General features: G+C 41.1%; 1 protein-coding gene and 1 long non-coding RNA gene across 4 annotated transcripts in view; one reads left to right on the top strand and one right to left on the bottom strand.

Annotated features, from left to right (window-relative positions):
- Nucleotides 1-14247, bottom strand: part of grm8a (glutamate receptor, metabotropic 8a) — a 289622-nt gene that overhangs the window by 225377 nt on the left and 49998 nt on the right. The gene's annotated exons all lie outside the window — the stretch shown is intronic.
- Nucleotides 1163-10689, top strand: LOC120735668. Its single transcript, XR_005696326.1, has 3 exons — nt 1163-1173; nt 1217-1218; nt 9467-10689. It is a non-coding gene; the product is annotated as an uncharacterized LOC120735668 (long non-coding RNA).

Here is a 14247-nt window from a genome sequence, read left to right as displayed (position 1 = left end):
TTGTCTAATATTAGAATGTCGTTCTACAACCATTCTTCTGGAGTTCCCTCACTTACACAGAGGGTAAGCATGCTCAAAGCATGTTTAAAATAGGAAGGGATGGTAGGAGCACTCTTAAAATTAAAAAAGGAAAAAAGATGAAATGTGTGACAAAATTAAGCCCTCTTAAGAACATTACAAAGTTTGTAAAGAGAAACCAAAAACATTAGAAACACTATACTGGCGCAAGGGAGATTGCACAATCTTTGGGGAAATTTTTCATGTGCAGTGAAAAAAGGAAAATAAAGTCTTTCATGAGTCCACAGAAAGATCATAGACAAATGGCTGGCACCATTATCCTGGCACAGAGTTCTTACACTGCTGCCAGTTTTGGGTATGTAAGCATCCAACAAACCTTCCTAACTATATATATGGTAAAATAATATAATATAAAGAAGGAAAAAAAACCCAATAAAGATGTTCACAAATATGGCATGGGAAGGGAGCTGCAAAACATTGGCACTGATGTATTGGCACAGGAAAGCTGGCAAAGAGTTGGCAGCAGTATGATCATAAAAACAGATCTAATTGCATACTGGATGAAGCAAAAACAATGTAGAAACATGTTTCATATGTACAGATATGAATAACAACTGGCATACAGTCTGCGATTGTGTCTCCACCAACTAGGGTGATATTACAGAAATTGTTGGCACAAGGTTGTCAGTGGGCATCTAATAAAACAATTTAATTAAAGCCAGCAGCATAAAGTGAGGAAATATTTTATCTATAAACAGATAGTAGCTTCAGTGGTGCAGTGGTGAGACACTGAAATCAATGGTAACTACCCCTCACATGCACTGGCACTGCATTAGAAGCAACTCTGCTGTCACTGCGGTTTACTTGATTAAAGGTAATTGAATAGAGGTCCAAAATTATATTAAAAAGGTCTTTCATTGTATGAGGAGAGTTGCCAGGGGATATATGAGAGACTTCACTACTGACTTCCCTATTCATCTGACTTGCAATAACTTGGACTCTATGAGGGATCAAAGAAAGTCTGCATTAGGATGTAGGTGAGATGGCATATGACAAAATCACACAGTTTTGCTTAAAATAGACCCCTCAAGAATAAAATGGGCAACAAGTTTTGCTATCATTTCCTTGGTTGCCATAGTTATGTGGGCCACAACAGTGATAAACCAACATTTTTGGCCTTGACTCATTGGGATTGTAGACGTTAACAGACTCTATTTAAATCAACCAAACCAGCCTGCATGTTGGTGCTAAAGAGGTAGCCAGTCCATTAGAATGTGACGCCTACAGGTCCTGAACAAATGTCAGCTGATTCTACATACATGGCCTGAGGAGGGAGCACGCGCTGTATTCTGACACTGATTTGGCATTAAAATAGTATTGGGTCTTCTTGTGGACATAGCAATGTCTCAAAACTACATTCATATTTGATGGAGAGTGATAAAATATGAATGTGAAGAAGTGAGAGTACTAAATCCTTGAAAGCTGGCCAAAGGGGAGAAAACAAAAAAAAAAAAATCCCCTCACCTATTAACCTGACAGCTTTAGCTTTAGAAAGTGTTGATGTTTGGGAATTTTGACATCTGCCTGTGTTTGTTACTGAGCTAGTAGCGAAAAGCATTTGCTCAAGGAGTGGTTTAGTGAGAAATTAATGCCTGTCATACATTTGCTTTATCCAAGAGAATTTTCTTTGAGACAACAAAGAAGAAAGGCTGCCCAGTTGGAAAGTTATCCCCACTTACAGTTGGTGAAGATGTAAATAGAATCACTGCCTGCAGTTTACATTAGAAGCAATGCATGCCTACACAGCAAAGCATTTAGCCACCCTGCTTAAGAAAATTTTTCCTTTAAAAAATTGCAGTCCTAATAAAAAACAGGCATAAGGAAATTGTGACTGACTTCAGTACACTTATACTTTTAGAGGACTACAGTCAGCCCATGTACTGAGCCGCACAAGCCGACCTAGAAGGTGCTGCTGTTTACTCTGCTCTCAGTATAAATTTGCATGATCAAACTGACAAAAGTGAGAAAGCTAACTTTGAAGATACCGAGCAAAGGAAACCCCTGCTGTTTACTATAATCTAGAGACACAGTTCCTCTTACGTCCTCCAAACTCTCTCAGTTTCAGTTCTGTCTTTCGTTGCTCACTGAATGTGCTTCTATGTATTTAGTAGCTTTTTTAAAAAAAATATTAAAACTAAGACTTTCTTTTTACGATCTTTCAGTTTCTTTCAGTAATGGTCGATCTTTTTTAACATGGTGGGATCACCTTCCCTTGAAAGCACTGCTTTACATGTATAGGCGTTACTCTCTGGCTCCTGTGCCAGGGAAAATTTCATTTCCTCTGAGGGGAATCTCGACAAGATTATCTGTATAAAACCTTGAGAGAGCTACTTCTCAAGGTGATGAGAGGAGCTGATGTGATCCACTGATAACAAGTATAATGGATCCTTTATAATCCCTTGCTCCACCTCCCCAGCGCCCTGTGCACCTGCAGCCGCAGTACTACTCCCTCTGGGTAGCGTGCAAGTTGATTTACACAACTAGTGCTTGTTTAACGCTTTGTGTGCATTTTGGAAACATTTATTTGCCGATTTCGATATATATATCTGTCTCCATAAAAGCCAAAATACACTATTGATGAATGGCCACTGTCAAAACAGTCCCTCTATTAATTTCTGTCTACAACCCTAACACAGGGCTATAGAGACGTTAACCCATCCCACTCTCTCCCTCTCCTGCACCTCATGCCATCACTGCTTATCATGTAAGCGTAACAATGGAGGATGAGGAAAGACTTATTATTCAAGTCAAGGAATATGCCACGCTCTACACCGTACAATACCATCATTACAAAGGCGAGGGCCAAAAAAAAGGATATTCCCTAGCAGCCTGTAGACTTGACAGTCTGCTAGTGAGACTATATGAATAGGATATATCGCTATATATAGTGATTTTTTGGCTTGTGGAGTTAGACACAACAGATATGTGGTAGCCTACCAAGTCAAAAATAACAACTGCAACACACAAACTACCCAAGGCATTTCTAGGTCCTGTGCCAAGTGCGTTCTTCCAGTTTTCATGCTGCAGTGCAACGCTTCATAGCGGTGCTCGTAGCAGCATTTGACACACTGCAGCAGCAGTGTTTTCAGCTTGACACACATTACTGATCACTGCATTGATTAAAGCTAGGAGCTCAGTTTTAGGTTTGGGTCATGTTTCCTGACCTACTGCACAAATGAAAAGCGCAGGGATGAGTAAGTAATCAAAGCCATTCAGGCCACCACTTGTACAGTCTTCTGAGACTCTAGCTGCTCACTGCTGCTGGGAGTTTATTGCTTGACCTGGCTTATTAGCATACCCCAGAGGTGTGCTATCAGATTCAAGTCAGGCAACAAACCGGGTCTGAGTCATTTTGTTAGAAACCTTTGTGTGATTTTTGCAGTGTGCTCTATATCATTATCATGCTGGAAAATTAGCCTTCTCCAAAGCTTCTGCAGATATCTCGCTAGCCTGTACTTATTCATGAGGCATTTTCCTGACAGCCACAGCAGCTGTGATTGGGTGAGCTGCTCTGTAGGTCCTCATTACAGAGATGCAGCAATGGCAGCCAAATGCATTTTATTATTGATCACTGTTCCTCCTGTATCCTTTATAGTTGTACTGAAAGTCTCACAGCTCTTGTACATAGACAAGAGTTAGACTTAATTGGAAATCTCAGTTGCACCTAATTTCAATTCAACAATCACCGATTTCTTGTTACCTCTTTATTTCAGTGACCACTGTAGTAGTATTAATGCTGTTTTTAAGAAGCTGTACCATTTTGAATTATTTTACTGACATATCACAATCGCTTCTGGTGCACACTGTGTGAGCTTCTGTATTCAGGTCAGTTTGTAAGTCAGATCCACAGAGAGACACGGCATGGATTTACGATGTCGATCACATCCTGCATACTGAACATGCACACACATGTACGACCTCTAGCACACTGTTGGAAGGGTCCCAAGGCTCTCTGAGATAACCAGGTATTAGAAGATATGGATCATCTGTGTGACAGCAGAACCGTATGGAATTGCTATGATAGCGGCAGACGTAGAAATGAAAGAAAGAAAGGCAAAAGAAAGAAAGAAAATGCAAGACCGCGTATTGTGTTGTTTGCAAGCTTTAGCCGTTTTCAACTCCGGCATTGTCAATACGTTTAATTTTTTAAAAAGTGTAGGGTTCAAATTGGGAAAAAAGTAGCAACTTTGGTTTCTTTTTAATATGCATATGAAAGAGGCTTTACTTTCACATCCACATACCCTGCGGTCCCCTTCCCACAGCTGACCCTCAAAGCCTATTTCTCTCACAGGGACAAAAAACAGAGAGAAAGAAGATAAAGTTCTCCTTTTTTTTTTTATTGGAAAAACAATCTGTCCTAATCTACAGAGAGATGCTTCTCATCACCCCCCCAATACATTCCCTCCCATCCCTTGTTCCCATCAGTAGAGCAACACCCATCCACAGACACACACACACACACACACGCTTCTAGATACTTAGACAGAGATGCTCTTTTATCTGCTGCAGAGCTCTTGGGGGTATGTGTATGCATCTGTGTGTGTGTGAATGTTTTCATGGTGTCACCAAACAGGAAGGAGGAAGTTCCCTCCAGCAGCTTTCTTTTATATCATGTTTTCTTCAGAGGAAAGTGGGAAAAAAAGAATAAGAAAAAAAGTGGACAGACTCACACAATGCAGGGAGAGAGAGAGAGAAAATCCATACATGACTACTAACGAGCTATTATTGAGACACTACAGAAAAAGATGGAGACTGATTATAAGCAAATGTGTTAAAGCTCTCAATAGCAATAATGAAACAGAATTAAAAATTGAGCACAGACCTACTTGCAGTTGGTTCCCAAAAGACCAGGTACCGCTCCACTGAGACTCTGTCCCAGGACATCAGACTAAATTTTACTTCCCTTGGGAATAAAAATAGGATTATCTAAACACTATGGTACATTATGACTTAAATCAGAGCACTGAGATGGCCTGCTGAAGTGTCACTGAGCAAGTTTCAGGAATGTTAAGACATCTAGTTCTGTTTCACTATTGTCAGGACAGTCTGAAAAATGACTATTTCTCTGTGACTATTTCTCAGTTTTAGACCATATTTGTAAAATTAAAGTTTCATTTTACACTGATACAGTTTTATGTAATCACAAGGGTGCCCTGCACACTGGGGCTGGCAAATCTTTTTTTTTTTCCTTCCAATTTTGTTTCCAACTAGGAGTTTAATCCTGGTATCAGATCAACAGTTCAGTGCATGGCTCTTGTTATCACGGGAATGATCACTAGCCCATGAGTGCAATGGGAAAAATAAAGTCTATTATTCTGAATTCAGTGTGTATTTCTGGTCCACTCTGTACCGGAACAATCTTTCCCAGTTCCAACATTTATGAAAAAGATAATCGAGGTAATAATCGAGGTATTTCACAGTGAAAGTCTTCCTTTGTTCTCGGTTATAAATCAGGTGTACACCCTTCCTTTACAGCACCAGAGGCTTTTGCTTGTTTCTAAAAGCCCAAACTTACTCCCTTTCCTCCCTTTAGTTCACTAATTTGCTCATGTTTCATCATATTCACAATTCAAGGAAAATCACTTTAGTGTTGATTAATGGTGATCTCAAAATTTCCCAAAATTGTAATTGCTATTTTCTCTACTGGCCAAACTCAATCAGTTCCCATTTCGGCATTTAACTAAATGGAATTATGTTAAGAGAGCAGAGTCAGTCACTGATCCATTTTCTGATTTACATTTTGCCAGATGGTCTTTGGATTCTAGCCACATCATTACCATATAGCATTTTTCATTTGCAAGTTTCAGGTGGAAATGGGCTGACAAATACTTCAGACCTGTTTTGGACTTGAATTCTGCACCAAAAATGCAGACGTCTGCGTACAGCGAATGTGGTTGAGAGGCGACAGTAAAATCTGACAGGGTTTTGAAGTTGTTGGGGGTTTTTTCATATATCTTCGCACACACCGAAACTTTCTGAAGTTGGCAAAGGTGCTTGTTATCAGCAGGGCTGATACGAGTGGTACACAAACACAGAGGCTCCTATGTTTTTGTAGCTCACAAAAAAGCAACAGTGGAAATGGCAAAATTCACACATGAACACACATATAGATCGCTTCTGCCTTGCTGCTTTCTGTCCAGGGTCTGTATATATGCACACACACACACACACACACACATCCCACCTGCCCCCCTCCTACACACATACACACCCACCACACACACACACACACACACACACAAAGACACACCATCACCATCTCCCTTTGGCCAGAGGCTATAGATTTCTAAGCACTTTCTGTCTCAGATAACCAGCAAATCAATGAGCTCTCTTCAATTAACCAAGCCCCAGGACCTGGTAGCTCTGCTGCAAGATGTGTATATGTGTCGATGTACAAGTGTGTAAATGAAAGGGTGATGGGATGTGTGTTTGCATCTATGTGATACCTGAGAGGTCCTTTCAGGGCAGAACTCCAGTCTCATATCTGATGCAGGCCCGAGCTAATTGAGTGGCCTCTACACACAGGTGCACACAAACCTTAAGAACAGCTTTCCCAATCTCCCGCACACTTACTCTCTGCTTTTCACACACATATGCACTCAAAGCATTTATGTAGACTCACAGACACACTCACAGAAAGCGGATATAAACAAACACTGGTGACCCAAGTGAAGAAGTCAATATTAAGAACCCGGCTCTGAAAGATATATTGTGTTATTCATCTAATATGTTACAAAAACTAAAATTAAAATATCAATACTGTGGGGGGGGCGCGCTCGTGTACACTGATTGGAGTAGGACACACTCTTCTTAGCTCCGCACTTTTCCTCCTATTTTCCAACAATTAACGCGACACCCTGCTTCTTTACTTAACTAGTCAACAGCACTACTGCTCTGCATCGACTATGATAAAGACCGGACGACATGCCGCCTAAAAAAGACACAACACACTGCCAGAAAGCAGTAGCCATATTAGCGGCTATCGCTAGCCTAAAAACTTCAATGGAGAGCCGCCTTGACACAATTGAGTCAACTCTGTCTAAGCTCCAGGCAGATATCCGGTCATCCGAACAGCATCTAGATGTTATCGATGAGTCGCTTACTACAATGGACGGCCGTGTTTGTGTGCTTGAAGTTACATGGAAGGAACTAATGGCAGCCACCGATAACCTGTGTTATACCAGCTAGGCCAGATGGAGGCGCACTCGTGTCAGGCCAACATCAGGATTGTTGCAGTGAAGGAAGATGCTGAGGGCGGTAAGCCAGCGGACTTTGTTTCATCTTTGCTGTTGGATGTGTTGGGGAAAAACAACTTTATTAAGCCGATAAAAGTGGAGAGGGCACACCGCACCCTTAGACCAAAACCAACGGCTGGCCAGCAACCGGGGGCTATCATAGCCAAGTTACATCATGAGAAAGACGTGTGGCACGTCCTGTGTCTGGCACGCCAACGTGCACCATTGAGCTGCGATGGAGAGAGGCTGTCCATCTTCCCCGACTACACTGCGGAGGTCCTTGCGCAGTGGATGGCTTTCAATACGGTCAGGAAAAAGCTTAGCGCTTCCGGAGCGACGTGCAGTCTGCGCTACCCGACCCAGCTTCGGGTAGTTCACAACAACATCACTAACACATTCAAATCTCCTGCTGAAGCTGAACGGTTTGCGGACTCACTATAATCGTGACCTGGTAATATATTTGTTCATGTTGTTGATGCGGCTGTATTGTTGAACATTCTCACTCTTCACTTCCAAGTCAATGTGCCATATGATTGCATTAGCAATAAATTTAATAACGCGCTATATGAACAGTTTCACACTATATAGAACCACTTTATAGAATTATATTTGTTCACAGATGTTGGCAGCTATCAGCGAATAGTTTCCAGCTATTTTGAAACCAAAAAAAAGACGCTTTTTATCCATAACAAGAACAGTAAATGAACTGTACAACAGAAAATGCAAATGCTATTTATGGTCTCCTCACAACAATGATAAGAAAAATAAACTGGGCCAATCTGGCATGTTTGTTAATACAGAGATACACATGTTAATGTGATCTCTGGTCTCCCACTCAGAGACACAGGTCTCCGAGTGTCCAGCATTCAGATGGCTACCTGAGGACACTCATGTGAGAGAAAATCTGCTCACACAGATATGTAGAGCCAAATACTGTCAATAAGGCCTCTGCAATGTTCTGAAGACAGTCAGGTAATGATGTCCAGCAGGTGAAAATGCAAGCTCCATAATCACGCACAGCTATGGATTCCAGATGCATTCGTAGTTCTGCAAACTTTGACCCCCACAGAGTCGAGCTTTTCAGTTCAATCAGCTACATTTCGATGTCCTCTGTCTCCAGTCAGTTAATGCGAGACAAATCCAACTGCTCATTAAAGCTTTCTGGTTTGATCAGAAAAGAAAACATTGGTCCATACACCTGAAAGTCCCGAAAACACATTGTGAATTCTGTCTCGAGTCTACAGATGTATCCGTGTATTTCCGTGGTGCTGATTCTGTGCTGAGCGGACAGTTCCTGAAGCATTTGAAGTGTTGGAATGTGGAAATTTCAACATCGCTTGAAAAAACTGCCAGCTAGCAACGCCCCTCTCACCGGTAGCCAATTACAAATTGAATCTGGTAGTTGGGGTTGTTACCTAAGATATGGTCATTAAGAAGCAGCACAACTAATGTGTCTATGCAGCTAATTTGCGATGTGCAACGCTGGCCCGGCCATTTATTTTTTAATGTACCTTCTCAGATTAACTCACTGCGTGTCGTGCCCAGGGCTGGACTGGGACAAAAATGGGTTAGGTTTCCCTCTCACCACATATCCAAACCGATATCATGACCAGCAACTTTTACAGCTGTGGCTCCAGCAAACATCAGCTGATACTAGAAATTAATATTAAATACATTCTAACAACAGCTGATCAGGCTTAAACGTGCTGCTGTTGTTTAACGCGACCTCCGCTGGTTTCCTCTTTTTGGCGCAAAGTGGGCGATAAACAAACAAGCGAGACGGGACTTGCGACAGAAAAGCCAATCAGCTGATCATTGATCAGTTTCATGATTAAAGTAGCAACAGGAGAGGGAGGGGGAGAGAATGAGAGAAGAAGAAGCAGCTGAAAGCGTAACGACAGAATAAATCCAGCTTTGCGTCTTTTTCCATTCTAGCTGAAGTACGGGACAATCATGTTCATTTTCAGCTCAATACGAAACACGTAATATTATGTTGTGCTGGGAAACCTTGGGTCTTTCCATCTAAGTGGATGTTACTTTGATACATGCCACATGATTGTTGATTGTTGAAGGGGCCAAAGCCTTTCATGGAAATGGTATTTCCTGCTGGCTACGGCCCCTTTAATCCCTGCCAAAAAGCAAAAATGGTTCAGAAGTTTGAGGTTTTGAGTTGACCTCCAAATTCCCCAGATCTCAAGTCAATCGAGCATCTGTGGTATGTGCTAGACAAGCAAGTCCGATCCATGGAGGCCTCACATCCATGGAGGCCTCAACATCTTGGTACAGATACCACAACACACCTTCAGGCATCTTGTGGAGTCCATGCCTCGATGGGTCAGGGGTGTTTTGGCAGTAAAAGGGGGACCAACACAATATAAGACAGGTCATAATGTAATGTCTGATCGGTGTATAAGACTGGTTCTCCTCTTCGTTTTTGCTGGATTTTTGAGCTACATGGTGTGGTGGAGTAATGCATCTAGTTTTTAGGCTTTTACTCTATGAGAAATTCAGAGTCTAGGCACCAAGCTGAACTGTGGTTAACATGCATCACAACTACAAACAAGAAACTTTTCAAAAAGTAAAATCAGAACTCGTACGAGAGGGGAAAGTTGAAAGACAGGTAGGCAAAATTAAATTAACAAAAAATATACTTTGAGAAGGGAAGCCAAGAATAATTTAATCAAAACTGACAACTGAAGAGAGACAGAGCAAACTGTTTCGAGCAGAAATATAGGCAAACAAAAAGATCAAGGGGAGCTATTGTATATTTTAGGACAGTGCGCAGACACTAAGTCTATGATGGACAGGAGGAATTTTCATTAAGCCAGACCACATTAGTCAAAAAGGTCATTTAACTTCAAAGCACAAATCAGAGGCTGACAGTTGACAGATCCTTCCTTTCAAGACACACAGGGATTTACCATCAGAATCTGTTCTATGCTTCACTCACAAACACATTACTTTATACTGGGGAAAGACACCTAGATCTCTTCTGAGGGACAAATATAGTCAGACAGGCCTGCTTAAAACCTTCCACTTATATTTTTAGGTTGTGGAATATGGCATAAAAATAGCTTTTTCTTCTTTCTTTTTTTTAACCCTGGTACACAGACACACACACACACTGTAACTGGTACAGCTAAATGATTAAAAGTAAACTACATGTAAAAAAAATCAAAAAAAGAGACATTATTTATAACTTCAAAGTCTCTCGTGACAATACGACTCACGCACAGTGTAGCTACTTCGCCTTTTGCCGAGGTACAGATGCTCTCTTTCAGCTTGTAGTACATTTAGTACATTTGAGCAGAAGTGGCACTCAGTAATGCTCAAACACGTGCACGCACAATCAAAGAGACAGAGAATATGTGGTGGTAAAAAAAAAAAGCAAAGATGAAAGAGATGTTAAAGGAACAGAGAGACAGATTAGTGAAAAAAAAATGTACAGGAGTGAGCAATAAATTGAAGAGGATGGCATCAGAAAGGATAACACTGTAAGTGTACCAACAGCAGAAATTGATATTTGTGCAATCCAGAGGACACCATAGCAGGGTTAAAAAATATCCTTGATCTCCACACACTGGTCCTCAGAGTGTGATTGATGTGTAATATCACAGTGTCTTTTGTTGTGGTCCGGGGCAAAGTCTCCATTTCCTTGTCAGGTTGACTACCTCTCCTTACCCTCTGTGCTCGTGCCATGTTGAATAAATCCCATTTTTGTACCAAGTAATGTGGTGTGTCAGGAAACAGACAAAACCACAGCAAGTACATACACATTTCCCATGCAGTGGCCTGTTCAAGGGTGGACTTTGGACTAATTTGTCTTGTCAGAGACACTTAAACCACGTCTGTCAAGTGTGGGCAAGGTATTGTTTAAAGTATTTCATACTATATGTTACGAAAGTTTTTGCACACATGCTAGAAATATGCTTTTTTTAAACAAATGTTTTGGTTTTTTTGCCAAAATGGGTTTTCAAATCTTAAGACTTGCCTTAAAAGAAAACAAGACATGAGAGAAACACCCTTCAACTATATTACAAATGTTGATATTGCCTAGTTTCTCAACCAGAGGGTGCTCTATAACTACCATGTTGGCAACAAATGTTTGGAATGACACAAATTCCTCTTTTCCTCTAATGCCTACTCTGCCCGACTCCAAAAATGTCACTATATGTTACTAATAGGCTAAGGAGTGGCGTGGTTTGGATGGGTCACGAGATCAACTCATTCACTAGAATCAAACCCAACATTTTTGAAACCCAGTGATTTGTCTCACCACTCGCACCCTTCTCTGGCTTTCTTCTTTTACACAGGTTTTAGAAATCCTTTATCAGTCAGGATCTAAAGCTGATCTATTGAACCTGATCAAATCTGATGTTGAATACATGACATCTGCATTTTTTATCACCATATTGTCATAGCAGAGTTTTAAGGCGCTAGCTAATTAGAAGTAACTGAACTCTCAAAATGAGCATGAGGGAATTTCCATTAAAATGCCAAGTCATCCAATTTCAAAAGTACAACATTATCACAATATAATACATATGCTACTGGCATATCAGCTCAAGGTGTAGCAAAAGAACTCAAAATAAGACAAAATAAATCTGCTAAGTCAAACTATTACTACAATTGGTTTACAGAGCCTCTATATTTTAGCATAAATGCTAAAATATAGAGGCTCCTTATTTAAGAGTTTCCTTATTTACCTTATTTACCCTTATTTACCGTATCGACCTCAATTTGATTTGTCTGTGATTTTCCATCAGATGCTCTTCCTGATGCAACTCTCCCAGCAATTGTTGGACAAAAGTGTTAGAAACTACACTACAGAATCTCTTTTCAGACCCATAATATTGGAGATGAAAATTATCACCATTTGTCAGCCAAACAGTTTTTCTGAATATGATGATTATGAAATTGTAACGTTTCCTGCCAACGACATGACCTTATTGTCGCACACAAGCGAACATCAAACTCAGCTCAGCAAAGAGTAGGAAGCAGAAAGTCAAACAGGTGGATGGAACATGAAAATAAGGCTTTTGGAAATCCATGGGCAGAAACAGCAACAGTGGCACCAAGCTGCTGCGTAGTTGTCAGCTGAGCAGAGTGCCTCTGTATGCTATGCAGCAAAAGCATGACAAGAGCCCTGAAGGAAACAGTACACCACAAAGACTTAGGAATACAATTACAGAAATAAAAGTGTAGCAGTGGACTCAAGTTAGGCTCCCTAAACCAATTCCCAGGCTTTGCTTTATTATTTGCTGCAGTCTCTTATAAAAATGAGCTAAACTATTTTTAGTGTGTTGGTGTTAAGAAAAAGTCAGTAATTTCAGCTTCTGAAGTGCAACACTGCTCGAGAAAAACAGCCTCACTGCATAAATGTTAGTAGGATGGGGGAAAAGCCAGGCTTACACACAGCTTACACACCAGATGGACTCATACTGGCAAAGTGTGGCAGCAGACCTTCTCTGTCAGCTGTGACGTGGACACAGCAAACTTTGCTAATCGGTCTTGGAGAGAATGGAGATACTGTGTTTTGTCAGGTTTCATCTCAGCAGACTGGCTGATGGGAAAGGGATATCCAGTGCCTACCTTAAATTAATGAGTAGGGTCTCTCCTTGCGCTGAGCATCACCAGAGCCATAACTGAGCTGATTAAAAGCCTGGAGCGCACAGTATCTGCCCCAACATTTAGTTTTTTTCAGCTTGCTGCTAGAGAAAGTTTTGCTGCCACTAGGATTGGATTAAGAATTTATATGCACCTCCAGTCAAATGTTGGTAGACCAGCTCGGTCTATCAGTCAGTTAATACAACACACACCAAGACACGCACACACAAAATGTACAAGTGCATGGGAAGTGAAATGGGTTATCTGCTAACACATTAAATGGGATCTGTAGGCTTATTGGCTGGATATAGCTGATTTTTTTGTGTGTGTGTGTGTGTGTGTGTGTGTGTGTGTGTGTGTGTGTGTGTGTGTGTGTGTGTGTGTGTGTGTGTGTGTGTATACTTGTGATTAATCCTAGTAGGAGGTGGTGAAACCCTGAGGCTATACTTTCCTCTGATGAGATCTTGACAGCTAAGGTTTATTCCTCTTCATCTCCTTCTCAGTTTCTCTCCTTCAGTCCTTTGCATCCTACAATTCTTCTTCTCTTCTTCCTCATCTTTAACTGCACTCTCTGTGTCCACCTCTTCTTCATCAGTTCAGCATGTTCTATCCTCTTCTCCTTCCATCTTTCTTCTCTTTTGTTCATTACTAGCGTCCTCTTCATCCAAATGAAATTCTCACAAACCCTCTTTCACCCACACTTTCTCCTTCGGCTCTTAGTACTTACTGTCCACCTCTGAGTGCAACCTGAAGTCCTCTCATCCTGTTCTTTTCTCTCGATATCTCTCTTTAAATCTTCCTCCTCCCTGCTACTTCCTCCATCTCATTTTCTGGCTTTCCCTCTCTGCAGGTGATTAGCAGTGTAGAGGTCAAAACACGTGACCCCTGCGAAATGAACAGCTTTACTTCAAACCTAGCAGCGGGTGCGCAAATATCCACACACACACACCAGATACAGGCAAGCACACGTATCACAACCTGACACAAAAGAAAAAATAAGAAGAACTGTGTTCTTTCTTCCACTTGCTTGCATGAACTTCAGAGACACCCCTTTACAGCACACCATATCTAGTCATCTGGTTTCTGTGTGTGCATACACTCAAAGCACAAGCAATGAAATCAAATGCAATTTCCACAAAAGCATACAAATGCTAACATGCACACACACACACATCCACAAAGAGCATGCACAGCCTAACACACCAATCAAAATCAGACTTTGTGTTCTTAAATTACAGTTTGAAAGCAGTGCAGGTCACAAGGCTTTAAACTCTTAGGTCTCCAGTTATTACCATAATACAGCGTGATGTGCTACAGAGATATTAGA

This window comes from Simochromis diagramma, unplaced genomic scaffold (assembly GCF_900408965.1).
Source record: "Simochromis diagramma unplaced genomic scaffold, fSimDia1.1 OVJJ01000816.1, whole genome shotgun sequence".
Classification (NCBI taxonomy): domain Eukaryota; kingdom Metazoa; phylum Chordata; class Actinopteri; order Cichliformes; family Cichlidae; genus Simochromis; species Simochromis diagramma.
Note: the sequence above shows the minus strand (reverse complement) of the source record. Positions and strands in the feature narration are given on the sequence as shown.